A 14,652-nucleotide genomic window follows, 5' to 3' on the forward strand; every position below is an offset into this window, starting at 1 on the left:
CAAGCAACTAGAAGGACGCATCAGGAAGGGAAATCTATCCGGTTTATTGATAACCTAGTTATTGAGTAAAACCCAGCTTCATTTCGCAGGTACGGGGAGTCCATCAATGAAGTTACTGATTTTGAGAAGAAATGAAAGTAAAGAATCAGTCCACCCTAATCTCTGCTTGTGAAGTTATGTTTTGTTACTAGCAACAGACCATGCATTTCAGCTTAGCATAAACTTCTGAAAAAGTAATGCCATGTGGACCACGTACTGAACTTATTCAGACTGTACTTAAGGCAAATCCCTTACTGAGGATCAGGGTTCAGCTCTGTATTTTTGTACACTGAGAAATGCAGAGAGTTTTAAATTTCTATTTGTATTATGCATGGAGTATCCAGTCTGGCAGACAATGCAGTACGGGGGAAGGTGAAGCTTGTGACAGCATCGGTGGGATGGCTCGTGTGACTGAAGTTACACAGGGTTATACAGGACTGGGTGTATCAGTCCATTTGTAAGAATAGCAGGGGAGGTGAGTTCACTTACAGGCTTAGTTTATCCTGCTAGCCAATCCATAAGTCTCCAAAATGTTAATGGGAGTTACACATTTAAAAGAAAAAAGAAAAAAAAAAAGGCCTTGTTACTAAGCCATATTGTGTGGAAATACAGAGAGATCTTTCTAACACTGCGTTTCAGCTTAATAGCTCTCAGGAACAATCCCTACAGTGAGTCTAACTGGAAACAGGAGAATGAAAAAAATCTGAAATACTAGAAATAGGATGACAAATATAATTATATATATACACATATATATATATATACACAGTTCAATCAAAGGGAATAACTGAGGGTTAATGTTTCAAAACTGGTGAACTTTACGTTAGCCGCACAGATATATTCCCTAAAATGGTGGATGCTAAACTTGACTAAAATTTGCTGAAATGTTACCTAGTTACTCGTTACTCAATTTGAATTCAGTGGTTAGCATGCAAGAAATGCATAGCATATTATGTTAAAAACTAAAAAAAAAAAAAAAAAAGAAAAATCTCACTTATTTCTCAAAGTATGAATATATTGCTATGTACACAGTTCCCAACAGAGGGATTTCAGTTTTCCGTGGTAGCTTTGCGCACAGCAATATTCTTGTAGCAGTGGAGTGAAAGAGGGGGGAGAAGAAGAAACAGTCAGTGTTCTTTGCAGGAACCTATTTCTGTTAGAAAATCAAAATAAATCAGTACAAGTTTGTCTTCAGAAATATGGTTACAAAAAGAAAAAGAACATAGTTTCTTCCTGTAAGGCTGTTCTGAGAAATCAAAGCCAAAGCTTCTAAATAGTGAGTTGTGTTTTAAAAGAAGGAAGTAGCTTAATTCAGTTTGAAGAGAAGATGAAGAAATTGTGTATCAAAAGCAGTCTTTTAGCAAAGTCTCTTACAAAAGGACATTTTACTCATGTGCATATGCATTTAAAAGCTACACTATATTGCGTATTCAGGTAAGTATTGAGTAAATAGGAAATGATGAGATCATCTCACATATTCACACAGCTACACAAAGAGGCTCTTTATAATGGTGAAAATATCGAGGTTACATCTGCTGTGCTATTCACCCTTCTCCTTGAAATACCTTTATCAATGACTGGATGGTATTGATACTGAATTCCCCTTGTGATAAACTTATAAGAATATTTTTAATTTACTACATGAGGATGAAAATGCCATCCTTAATACCATAGTCGGGTACTTAGCTGCAGCCACAAGTACTCTTTCTACATTCACAAAACTGGCAGACGAAACATGAAAAGGAATACTGACTCTTTAATCTCCACTTCTCCACCTAAGGCCCTAGGCAAGCTGACAGGGTAACTTCGTTCTGGAAACAGAGGGTTTTTTTATTTTTTTTAATTCTGGATTACTTTTTCTTCTGCTTTTGAAAACTGCGGGCTATAGGGGAATGAACCTGGCATAGACTTAAAACAAGAACAAGTTTCTTTATCTGAAAAGTTACAGTCCTTGATGCTTACAGGAAGGTCATTTTCAAAACCCACAGGAAAAATAGCATCACAGCCAGAAAGAGTGCATTAAGTGCCTTATTTGGTTGTAACAGAGACAGTTTTTCATTTATAACAGCTCCGAGGATCAAGTAAGCCTTTGATGTTGTCGGGACTTTTCTATAGATTTTGCAATTAGTGAGTTAGATGTTTTAAATAGTAGGTATCCACAATTGGATTTTAGCAATGAAAAGAAAGTACTGAGCAATATTTAGCAATGTTAAATGATGTTTGTCACCTAAACAGAACTATGAACTAGATGATAGGAGACCCGTAGACATTGTGTAAGCAAGTGTGTGCCATCTATATAATTCTCCACAAACACTTCAATTTTGGATTTACTACATGGGGTGGGGTGAGGAGGAGGGGATGTAAGCCAGGACAGTGTGCAAACGCGTTCTCTACCCACCAGGCCAAAAGTGTGGCCTCCACAGCAGGTTGCTTGGGGAAGAATGCCACCTTCCCATCACAAAAGTCCCCATGGATCACATTGCTCTACCTCCCATCATTGGAGGCAGTTGCTTACCAGCCCTGTGTGACTCCCAACAGAGTTCTTTTAAGAAAAATAGAAAGATTATTACTGTTCAGAAAAATATTTGTTCTGTGAAAACTGCATTTTACTCACCCCAGATGAGAGGAGAAAGCCCCGAGTGCTGGACAGAGAACATCTTTTTTAGGTTTGGGTAGGATGCAGTGTATTCTGTCAATAACACTGACTGAGACTTGGCTGCTATTGTGATATGAATATTAGACAATAATAATTGTTGGCTTCTAAATATAAATTCATACTTTCCAAAGACAAGCAAGAAGTAGTAGGTCAGATTTATGAAAGAAAACTGTATCTCACTGGTATGCAAACTCGCACCTAACTTCTTCATTCACCTGGGATAATTTTTTTATGCATACACAGGCACTCTAAAAATGCTAAGTGTGGCAACTGATTCATTGCTTACTTCTGCAGCATGGAATATTGTTTAATCTTCCAGTGTAGGGATGTTACATACATAAATACCTGAAAAATTAGGCAAAAATAAAGATCTTGTAGGAAAAAAAATAAGAAGCCTTAATCAACCATTTAGAAAAACTGGAAAGCTGAAGAATCTTAAAAAACTATGCAATATTTTTCCTGCCTCACTTTGCAGAAAAGCAAATCTTAAAAGTGGTCCAAGGCAAACTGTTAAAAAAATGTGGATTCCTATTAGGAACGAAGTTTGTAGCTCAAGGTCATCACTTGACAAACACAGTGAAAAAAGTCTTGCATGCTACATGTCCAGCTAGGGAAGAAGAGTAACTCTAAATAGTGCAAATAGTTTGGAAAAACATTAATGGATTTTGTAACGTATCCTAATCCCAGGACAGCAGTACCCCAGTGCTCTGAAAATTCCTAGCCTCTGCTAGAGATTCTGCCTTCATTTGATTCCAAATCATCTCAGATAAGGACCAGGAAGACGTTTTGTTTAAAATCAACCCTACGTTATCAGTTTATATGACGCCAGTTCACAGCAGCAGTACAAATTTATTAAAGCTCAGCAATAACAGAAAAAAAAGCATTTCCCGGCACTAAGCACAAATCATCATCTCTTACTTGAATAAGAGAGACGCTTTTCTTCCCCCCTCCCTTGCATGGTGGTTATAACACACCGTTTGCCCATGGTCTATCATGGAGTGACCTGCTACACTGCCTGGATGCACACAAGTCTATGGGACCAGATGGGTTACATCCAAGAGCGCTGAAAGAATTGGCAGACATGCTCGCCAAGCCACTTTCCATTATTTACCTGAAGTCATGGCTAACTGGGGAGGTCCCAATGGACTGGAGGGTAGCAAATGTAGCACCCATCTACAAGAAAGGCAGAAAGGAAGATCCGGGAAACTATAGACCTGTCAGTCCAACCTCAGTACGAGGGAAGGTCATGTAGCAGATCATCTTGAGTGCCATTACAAGTCATATAATGGACAACCAGGGGATCAGGTCTAGTCAGCATGGGTATATGAAAGGCAGGTCCTGCCTGATGACCCTGATCTCCTTCTATGACAAGATGACCCGATTATTGGACGAGGAAAAGGCTGTGGATATTTTCTACCTAGACTTTCGAAAAGCATTTGACACTGTTCCCCATAGAATTCTCATGGAAAAACTGGCTGCTCATGGCCTGGACGAGCATACGATCTGCTGGATCAAGCACTGGCTGGCTGGCTGGTCCCAAAGAGTGGTGGTCAATGGAGTTAAATCCAGCTGGCGGCCGGTCACAAGTGGTGTTCCTCAGGGCTCAGTGTTGGGACCATTTCTGTTTAACATTTTTATTGATGATCTTGATAAGGACATAGAGTGTATCATCAGTAAGTTCACAGATCACACCAAGTTAAGCGGGAGTGTTGATCTGCATGAGGATAGGGAGGCTCTACAGAGAGACTTGGATAGATAGGATTGATGGGCCAACACTAACGGTATGAGCTTCAACAAGGCCAAGTGCCGGGTCCTGTACTTGGGCCACAACAACCCCATGCATCGCTACAGGCTTGGGGAAGTGTGGCTGGAGAGCTGCCTGGCAGAACAGGACCTGGGGCTTCTAATTGACAAGTGGCTGAACATGAGCCAGCAGTGTGCCCAGGTGGCCAAGAAAGCCAATGGCATCCTGGCTCGTATTAGAAATAGTGTGATCAGCAGAAGCAGGGAGGTGATTGTCCCCCTGTACTCAGCACTGGTGTGGCCACACCTTGAGTTATTGTGTCCGGTTTTGGGCACCTCAATACGAGAGAGATATCGAGGTGCTGGAGCGAGTGCAGAGGAGGGCAACGAAGCTGGTGAAGGGCCTGCAGAATAAATCTTATGAGGAGCGATTGAAGGAGCTGGGACTGTTTAGTTTGAGGAAGAGGAGGCTGAGGGGAAAGCTCATCACTCTCTACAGCTACTTGAAAGGATATTGTAGAGAGGTTGGTGCCGGTCTCTTCTCACAGGTAATTAGTAATAGAACAAGAGGGAATGGGTTCAAGCTGCAGCAGGGTAGGTTTAGACTGGACATTAGGAAAAAATTCTTCATAGAAAGAGTGGTTAGACACTGGAATAGGCTGCCCAGGGAGGTGGTGGAGTCACCATCCCTGAATGTGTTTGAGACTCGTTTAGATGCGGTGTTAGGGGATGTGGTGTAGGGGAGAACTTTGTAGAGTGGGGTTGATGGTTGGACTCGATGATCCCAAGAGTCTTTTCCAACCTAAATAATTCTATGATTCTATGATTTAAAATTACAATTTTATAATTATGCTCACCAATAACTATTAAAAAGAGTATATAATTCTAGGTAGGATGTTTATTTTAAAATGTTATGTAGGTATTGATCAAATGAAATGATCGAATCATAATACATAATTCAATGTATCACTAGGTGCACTCTTCTATGGAAGCTTACAGCACGCATAACAGAAAACTTTTCTGTTTTCTCTATAGATAAAAATGAGGTGAATAAACTAACCAAATAAGTTTATTTTAATGATAAACTGGATTGAAAAATGAACACTGGATTTGTCTACCTAGTATTCTCTAGGTTTTCTTCTCTCTTTCATAACTTTTCTATTCCCTCATGATTTGTCTCTCTCCCCATGACTTTTAAAACTTCAATACTGCCATAAAGTGATTTCCTTCTGCTAATATTGAAATGGTCGTTTAGAAACCCAAGCCTGCTTTGAACACCAACTTCAGACAGAACTTCCATTATCATTAATGAACTCTCTCTGTTCAAACTGGAGGGGAAAATGAAATCCCAGATCCAAATTTTGCCCTCAGCTACTAAAACGCAACATCAGAGGAGAAATTTGGCCCTGCTTGCTCAAGAAACTTAAATATGTCCTCCATCTCTCCACTAATATTAATGTCCATCATATGACAACCTATGTAAGATTAATGACTTTAGAACGTAACCCTTTCCATGCCAAATGCATCAGCAGACTATATACAACTGTATCTCCTACAAATAGGAAAAGAGATATAAGTTTCACAGAAGCAGATTGGCAGCAATATTAATTTTCTTTTTTAATTTCATAGATTAAAGATGTTCTGTTTCAAGGGACAGGATCCCTTTAAATATGCTTTCATTCCTGGGATAAAAGTCCCTGTTTGGGTAATTGAACTGAGTGAAATAAGTGGTTTTCTCAGCCTAATCTCTAGAGGAAAGGGGTCCACAGCACAGTGTCACGGTGGCACGGCACAACTGAGTGTTCAAACACCCTTCTGACCACTACAAAGATTCAACACCATCTTACATTTGGCAGTAAACTGCATTAGACATTTTTAAAGCATATTGTACCTATCTACCATATGACTTCGTAAAAAGAAAAGAAAACAACCCAAAACTTTCCACCTTTCTCTACAAACCTTAAAAAGATAGCTTAACACTAAGAACAACAAAAAAAAATCCCTTGTAAAATAAAAATAAAAGAACTGAATAAGTAAGCACCTTATGATTTTAGAACCAATACCTACCAATCTGTGGACATTGGATACAAAGGCTTCAGATGTTTGGCAGAGCATTCCCAAAAGTCCACTGAGCCAAAGTCCCGGACACCAGCCCTCTCCCTTTATAAGTTACCAGACATCAAAATCAACATTGATCTACCATTGGCTACATCAATCGCGGATGGCAAAGCTACAAGTGATTTATGCAGGTTCTTTCAAATGAGTGCTAATAAGACCTACTGCCACACCATCACACATCTGATATATGCTACACATTTTACTGATACTATTTTCATATCATTCCAGCTTTGAAAACTGTCTCCCTCAGACACATAAGGTCAACTGTCCGGACCTTTGAAGAATAAAAAGAAGAGAAAAAACCCCATAGCACTAATGTGTTTCTAAAACTCTGGAAAGATCTCTAACAGTTTCTTCACACCTTCACATAGGTGACATTTGAAGATGGAGTATTTCACAGCCTAGCAAACTACAAAAAAAATTCTTAATCCGTCCTTCATTTTCAATGGAGCAACGCTGTTTCTGACTCAGACTACAACGTGATGTATGCTTTTTGTCTCAGTAATCTTGGAGGGAACCTCAGCAATGAAGGTAAAAAGATATGCGGCTGAAGTACTTTTCCCCTTCAATTTTAAAATGGCATACGTTTAGATTCTGTAGCAAAAGTCACCACAGAAATAGTTTAGTGGACAGAGTGGAGGTGAAGCTGCTGGAGGTGCACAGTAAAACCTTTTATTCCCACGGCTTTGCAATTTATCATGTGCTTCTGCAATCTACCATAAGAATAATATCAAAATCTAAATTCATCTTCGGGGTTGGAAATTTTGAGCACAAAGAGACTTTTAAAAAAAAGAAAATGATTAAGGGCGTAACCGGGAAACCACAGGTTCCCAGCAGAAGCGGCAGCTCTGCCTCCATTCTATAGCCCCTTAATGCAGCAGCTGTACTTACACGGGTGGTACTACATGCATTTTTAATGTAAAAATAGGAGAAGAGTTTAGGTGTAACTTTCAACTGACTGTGAGCTATGGAAGACTTACAATGGAGAGACTACAAACTGAAACGGGAACGTGTTAATCAGTATTGCATTAAGCAGATTTAATTTGAAGATGAAATAGCATTAGGAATTAAGTTAAAGGGTTATTGATGCAAACTATATCCGAGGTATCTTGCAAAATAACTGTATATTGCTAAGCTATAGAAGGCCAAACTCTGCAATTAGGCTCAGCGGCTAGTGTTTTAAATAGCTTAAATTTTTAGCTTTGTAGAGTTTTCTGCTTTGTTTACTATCCAAAAGATCTGATGCTTCTGGTAAACTCGCTCATATACCTTACACACAGAAAACATTTGTGCAATAGCACACAATTTGCATGTGAAAAACTTAGCCACAAAATATCATGAAGATTAGAAATTTATCCAGATTTAAAATGATATCTAAATATTTATATGGATAATTAAAATACCAAATATTATAACAGTGACAATCGTCCTCCACAAAAAAAAATGTAAGCAGTGGTATAAATTCTCATCTTTCAAGGAGTGAACCAACCGTGAGTTAATATTGTATTATGGAGAAAACAAGGGTGCAAGGCATACATAATTGCACTCTGCAAAGTGTTTCACCCCTTCTTCTAAAGAAATAACCAGCCTTGGTCAGAGAGCAGACAAAGAAACTAAGCTAGGCAGAGCAGCATCTCTCATAACCCAAAGAAGTACTTGGAGGAGCAAACATAACATCTGCAGGATTTCAGAGCACAGCTAAAAGGCACGAAACATCCACGCTCTCGGTGAGGTGCACTTCCTTAAGGTTCATTAGGACTGAAAAACAAAGACTAAGCACGGGCTAAAACCAAAGTCCACGCTCATTTTTTTCCTGGTATGAATCAAAAAGCTGTTTTCTTTATATGCTTCAGTTTATTGTAGTTTCTTATCTCCTGTTCCCTCATCCTGCGCTATCACCACTATCTCCAGTCAAAAGGACACAAGGATGGCAGTCTCCAACACAGAAATATTTGCTGGCCCATAGTATGGACAAATAGGAAGGTGCAGGTGGTCAGATCAACACTTCTGCAATACTTTGAAAACAAGATACACTAGACTGTCATCAGGATGCCAGGAGGGCTTGGTTTAAGAATTAGCTAAAAACCAGACATTCTCTAAGCCTAATTTAGAATCAATCTTGCTTTTTAGTGATGATAATAAACTTGTACAAACATGAGATTCATTTGTATATTTTAGCATTTTACTTCAGTCCCAGAATGCAAAACCTGACATTGGAATCAGTTTGATTTTTTTGGTGATTGAAGATATTAAGCACTACAAGAGCATTGAAATTTCGATCTGATTAGGATAAAAATTCCTCAGGATCAAAACACTTCTTTTTTTCCCCCTACAGTTTTACTAATTGTGTGCTACTTGACATTGCAGAGTTATTCCACAGCATGATAGCAAAATATGTGAAGTGTATTTTACTGTTAGAAATTATCAACTCATTCTATTTGTTTTTCATGTGTTTGAGGTTATTAAGAGAATAAAAAATTATAACTGATGTGCACAAGTTAAAAGGGTTAGTTCAACTACAGCTGGTAGGCTAAAGCACTAAGCAATATTTTGTACAGCAATAGAATTTTTCTACTGAACATACATAAAAGAAATCATGAATATATAACTGCTTTAAAAGCAGACTGAGGGGGTAATATCCCTTGAAAAATAGGGGAGCCATGAAAAAGGTGAATGTGGAATAGTTTATTTTCAGAAAGACTGGATTATTCTAACCACTGGAAACCAGATAAAGTAGATCAGAGGGAGTGCTACCAAACATACTCATCAGAGACCTTTGCTTTATGGGAAATGAACTGCCCTGGCTCACTGTTCCTGAGGAACTGTATTTCTTATAGCTGTAAATCAAATCCTGAAGAAACAGGATGATATTTTCTAAGCAATAGCTGAGGACAACAAGTATCTTTTTTGTCAGTGTCAGGTTTCTGAATTTAGACCTCAATTAGGATTCCAAAATGAAAAAGCACATATTATATACCAACATATACTTGTGACAGTGTTCTTGCAAGCAATATATTAATTTTCAAATGGTGGCACGTTGTCCTATATTTGTCCAAAAGTATATTCATGGCTGCCTTCAGCGGTCTTGACTTCTGTCCTTCCTTGCTGCTTTCTTAACGACCTTCATTGAACAGTAACATCAAATACTTGATGTTCAATGAAGATCATTAATTTTCTTCAATTAAATGGAAGATGTATGCTCTTACAGCATATGACATCCATTCATTCTTAGCAAGAAAAGTACTTCTTAAATCAAAAATGGATGTTATAGAGACCTCTGTATGATAACAGTGTCAACTAAAAGAAGGCACATACCCACAGCGTCGTACTCTGGAGAGCTGCGAGTGTCGATTACCCTTGCTGAGCTCTACAGACAGTGCTAAGACCTGATATAACATAATTTTATTAATCTGCTAGATTTCTGATATTGATTTGACATAAAATGTATCCTGCTAGTTTTAATATCAAGGATATTTTCTTGTCATTGGAACAAGGGCAGTTCTACCCATGCAGGGGCTCATGGCTCGGTGAAAGCGTATGAACTGCCCTACGCTTGACATGCAGTTCTGCCCTGCAATGTTTCTATGCAGAGGTAAGTAAAGAGAGGATCTGATCACCTTCGCCATTCTTACAAGTGGAAAAATAGAACGGGGTGGGGGGCACTAGGGGTCTTTCTAGGGTGTTAGTTCGAATGTAATACATTCACCCAGAATCACATTCAATTTCAACTCTTTCATGCCCCCTGTCCTAATGAAGAGCTCTGCTGCACTCAGCTAGGATTAGGGACTGTATCTGAGCCAGACTATAGCTAGACCAGCAATTTTTGAGGGCTCGGATTCAAAGACAAGTTGTTGCAGCTTAGCCAGTTGCTGTGTGTCAGCTGAGCCAACAGCTGAGCCATGATGCTGGACGGTGTACAGCCTGTTAGACTAGAGAACACTTTAACTATAATCTCTGTGAGAGACACAGTGATATGTCAGGATTCTATCAGCAATTTGTTCAACAAACACAGCGAAGACGAACAAATAAGAAGTTTCCCAAACTTCTGAAACCAAAAAGCACTATAAAATGGGAAACAGATTAATAAGGTAGAATTGTAACACCAAACAATTGGCTGGGAGATTTGTGAAAAAGCATGATCGCTGAAAGCGTGAATGAAACAAGACAGGAACAATATCCCTAAACCTTTTCCTTCTGTTTGAAAAAACTGATGCTTCAATAACTTGTGGGACCACCACCATGTATTATTGTGTTGAAATAAATGCAGGCATATGTAGGGTTAGAATATGAATGTTGTTTTATTAATCCACAAGGGCATGAAGCTATAACTAACATAAACCTCTGAGTAGAAATCCTCACCCCACTGAACTTAATGGAATTTTTGCTATTTGTTTCACTGGGGTCAGAATTTTAGTCCATATAAATTTGCTTTCCTAGGGCCTAATCCCCATGTCCATTGAAGCCAATGAAACCTTTTCCATTGAGTGTAACTGACCTTTCATTAGGACGGCAGTTCCCTTACAAAAGACTGTTGTCACTGCTATAGTCCTGCAGACCTTCTTCACCATTATACTTGTTATGGTCACATTCCTGAAACTGCTTTGTCTTCTTTTATCTGAGATAGCATTAACAAGGCCTGGTTTTCAAAGTTTCTAATGGGCTGCTATGATCTGAAACCATCAACAGACCTCTTGATTTTTCCTGTGTGATTTTGTGCAACATTTTCTTCTTTACTTGTTTTCCTCTTTGATGTCTTTGAATAACCTGGATGAGAAGGCAAGATGTACTGGTCTTACTTTTTCCATTTTTTTCTTATATGTTGTCAGTGAATAGGCAGAGTAGCAGTTTTATTTGTGTTTCTTTTTACCCTTAGATCTACTGCTGCAATTTGGGATTCTTCCTGTTTTAATCTTTAAAATTTATTTTCTCTCCGGTAAAAATCAATCAAGATTTTTAGCTGCATTCTGCAGTCCTCCATCAAACACAACCTTTTCGGATTGCTGCTTTCTCAAGTCCCGCTTCTACTTTTCAATATGGCTTTCTAGCCATTGTTTTAGCTTCCAGTTCCTCCTCAAAAAATTGCATAATATTGCTTTTCTTTCATTGTATTCTCAAGCAATTATTTCCTATGTTGTACTGGCAAATGTCCTGCATTGTCTATTTTGGGGAACTGCAGTTCTGCTGGGTTTTACCTTCTCCAGCTAGTGTCTGCAAGTTTCTGAATTTTAGCTCTAATTTTATTTTAACTAAACCAGGAGGATTTTCTCTTTCTAGTTTGGTTTGAACTTGATTTTCTAGGATGGACAAGTTGCTATGAAGTGTTTTGGGGTTTTGTGATTTCTTTCTCTCGGTTTTTCTACAGAGCTTTTTTTCCAAATGCTAGAAAAGTCAAGCATCTCTCTGGGCAAAGATATGAGCCACTTCAGCTTCTGCAGGAGATATAATGGGCAGGTATTCTTCCTGAGCTATTCCCAAGTCTAATTTAAACTTGAAGATCTTTCATCCAGAGCATGAGTTTGAACAACATGAAAAGACAAATGCAAAGTCCTGTACCTTGGATGGACTGATTCCTTGCAATGGCACAGGCTGGGGATTGACTGGGTGGGTTGTTGCTTTGCAGAAAAGGACCTGGGGGTCCTGGTAGGCAGTACGCTAAGCATGAATCAGCAGTGTGCTCTGTGGGCTGTACGAAAAAGTGTAGAGCCAGTAGATCACAGAAAGTCATTGTTCCCCTTCACTCATCACTCCTTAGATTGCATCTGGAATCTAATTTTAGGCTCCCAGCCAAGGATATATATTGACAAACTTCAGTGAGCTTAGCAGTGGTCTGCCAAGATGGTCAGGGGCTGGAGTACTTGCCCTGTAACGAAAGGCCACAGGACCAGGCTTGGTTAGCCTGAAGAAAAGGTGGCTTCAGGGGGACATAACCGCATACCTGCGAGGAGGTTATTGCAAAGATGGAGCCATGAGCTGCACAATCAAAACAGGGAAATTCCAACTGGATAGAACGAAAAAAAAAATCACTGTGAGGATAATTAAGCCCTCATTAAAGATAATTGGAACAGGCCACTCAGAGAAAGAAGTTGTGGAAAGTCTGACCTTGAAGGTTTTCAAGATCAACTAGACAAACTGCTAAACAATTTGCTTTGCTTTGAATCAGCGTTGATCCTGTTTCGAGCATGAGGTGGGACTAGATGGTGTCGCAGAGTCTCTTCCAACCTGAATGATTCTATGAACATCTTTTTCCTACAAGCCAAGGGAACAACTATGCATAAAAGATGTAACCAGCCTCATCTATTGAAAAAAAAATAGCCCAGCAAGAATAACTATGCTATAGCCACACAGCCAAGTTTGGAACCTCACTGTGCTGGGTGTTGATAACAGGAGAAATTCCCTGCGTTCACAAAGCTTGAAATCTAATCAGCTAAACTGGACATACAGTGAGAGCAGGAACACAGAAAGGTGAAGTGATTTTCTAGAAGACATTCCTGTCTCCAGGGTCTCCTGTGTCCTAGTCCAGTGCTTATACACTGGACCACACTGCACTCACACCGTCTGCATAGGTCTCTCAGTTTTCTGAAGATGAATGTTTCATAAAGCATATTCTATTTCAGTGAGAGGTGGTCATTCAGAAGATTAAGGTCTTTTTCAAATGGGATGTTCATCTCTGCCAGGTGGTATGTTAAGTCTGAGTCATAAATATATTTTATTTCCTTGGTCAGATAGTGCAGTGGAAGTGCAACTTGTCATTTTTGACTTCCAGTTTCAAGAGCACCAAGTAAATTTCTGAATTTGTTCCTTCATTTCTGAGCAACTGACATATTCTCCTGGACATTAAACACTCAAAATGCAAATGATGCAAAATTACTTTGTTTATTATTTTGGATAGTTGATTTTATTTTTCCCACAGAAATGTATCTAACCTGACCTTCTTATGCAAAATGCACTTTACCTTCTACAAACTTCAGGAACTATTTGAAAGCTTTACAGAGCTTGATACTGTTGTTGGATGCCAGATATTATCATAGAAGCTGCCCCTGTTCTCCGGTTTTCCAGTTGTAGTTATCCCCCTATCTCGCAGATCAAGCAAGTACTTTCGGATTGAAGATTTATACTGCTTTCTATTGTAGTTGCATGGTTTTGCAAAAGCTAATTAATATGGCTGTATTTGGGTTGCTGTGCTTTTACTAGGAAATGCTAGCAGGATATGGTGCAGAGGAGCAGAGTTATTCAAATCCAGGACCCTGAATTTAAGAAGCAGTTTGCAGATAGTCTTTTACATTAAGAAAAGCACACACATCAATCATAAAAGCAGTCCGTCTCTGAAACTTCCAAAGAATTATCTGGCTTCACTGCAGGCACAGATAAATTAGAGATTATGGGCCTAAGTCTCTTTTCGCGCCAGGGTAAATCAGAAGCCCCATCACTGAAGTCAACAGATCTCAACAAGAAAAGAATTAGGCCCTATGGCTTTTAATAAGAGGAATACAAAGAGTTTAATTACAGGAATCAAGCTGAACCTCCCTTCCCCCATACACATATGCACATCCTCCCTGGTAATGTTTGTCTCTTGTAACATTTTTGTACTTCTTTTATCCTTATCCTGATCAGGTATTACTTGTGTGCAAATAACGGGGACTTAGATGCTCCAGGGATGGGGCGATTTATACGTTAATACACAGGGTGGTTAAAACACTGGTAGACCTGTAGCTCAGTTCCGCACCAGTGAAATCCCCATATGCTGCAGTTTTTGACCTCCACGTTATGACTCAGAAATAAAAAACAAAGAGAGGAGTTCATTTTCTGTGCTAAGGAGGGAGCTTCTCACCTAAGCAATACCTCTTTGAAGGAGTAAAATAATCCACAGTACGTGTAAATGAACAGCTGCTGGGAACTCTGGTAATACAAATATATTTCTTTATTTCCACATACGTGAACAATCTTATATGTCTATAAAAAGACTTAAAAATAAATCATACAAAAAGTTATATTTGACCCACCCTCTATGAAACCCTGTGTCAAAAAAAGCAGGTGCAAGATGAAGACCCCAGTCATGGAAAATAAATAATAGTTCAGGAACAATCAAGTGTTGTACC

The 14,652-nt window shown here is 39.1% G+C and overlaps 1 protein-coding gene across 3 annotated transcripts in view; it reads right to left on the minus strand.

Annotated features, from left to right (window-relative positions):
* NPAS3 (neuronal PAS domain protein 3) overlaps window positions 1-14,652 on the minus strand; it is a 620,607-nt gene that overhangs the window by 13,414 nt on the left and 592,541 nt on the right. The window lies entirely within an intron of this gene.

Source organism: Rissa tridactyla, chromosome 4, assembly GCF_028500815.1.
Source record: "Rissa tridactyla isolate bRisTri1 chromosome 4, bRisTri1.patW.cur.20221130, whole genome shotgun sequence".
NCBI classification, from domain to species: Eukaryota; Metazoa; Chordata; class Aves; order Charadriiformes; family Laridae; genus Rissa; species Rissa tridactyla.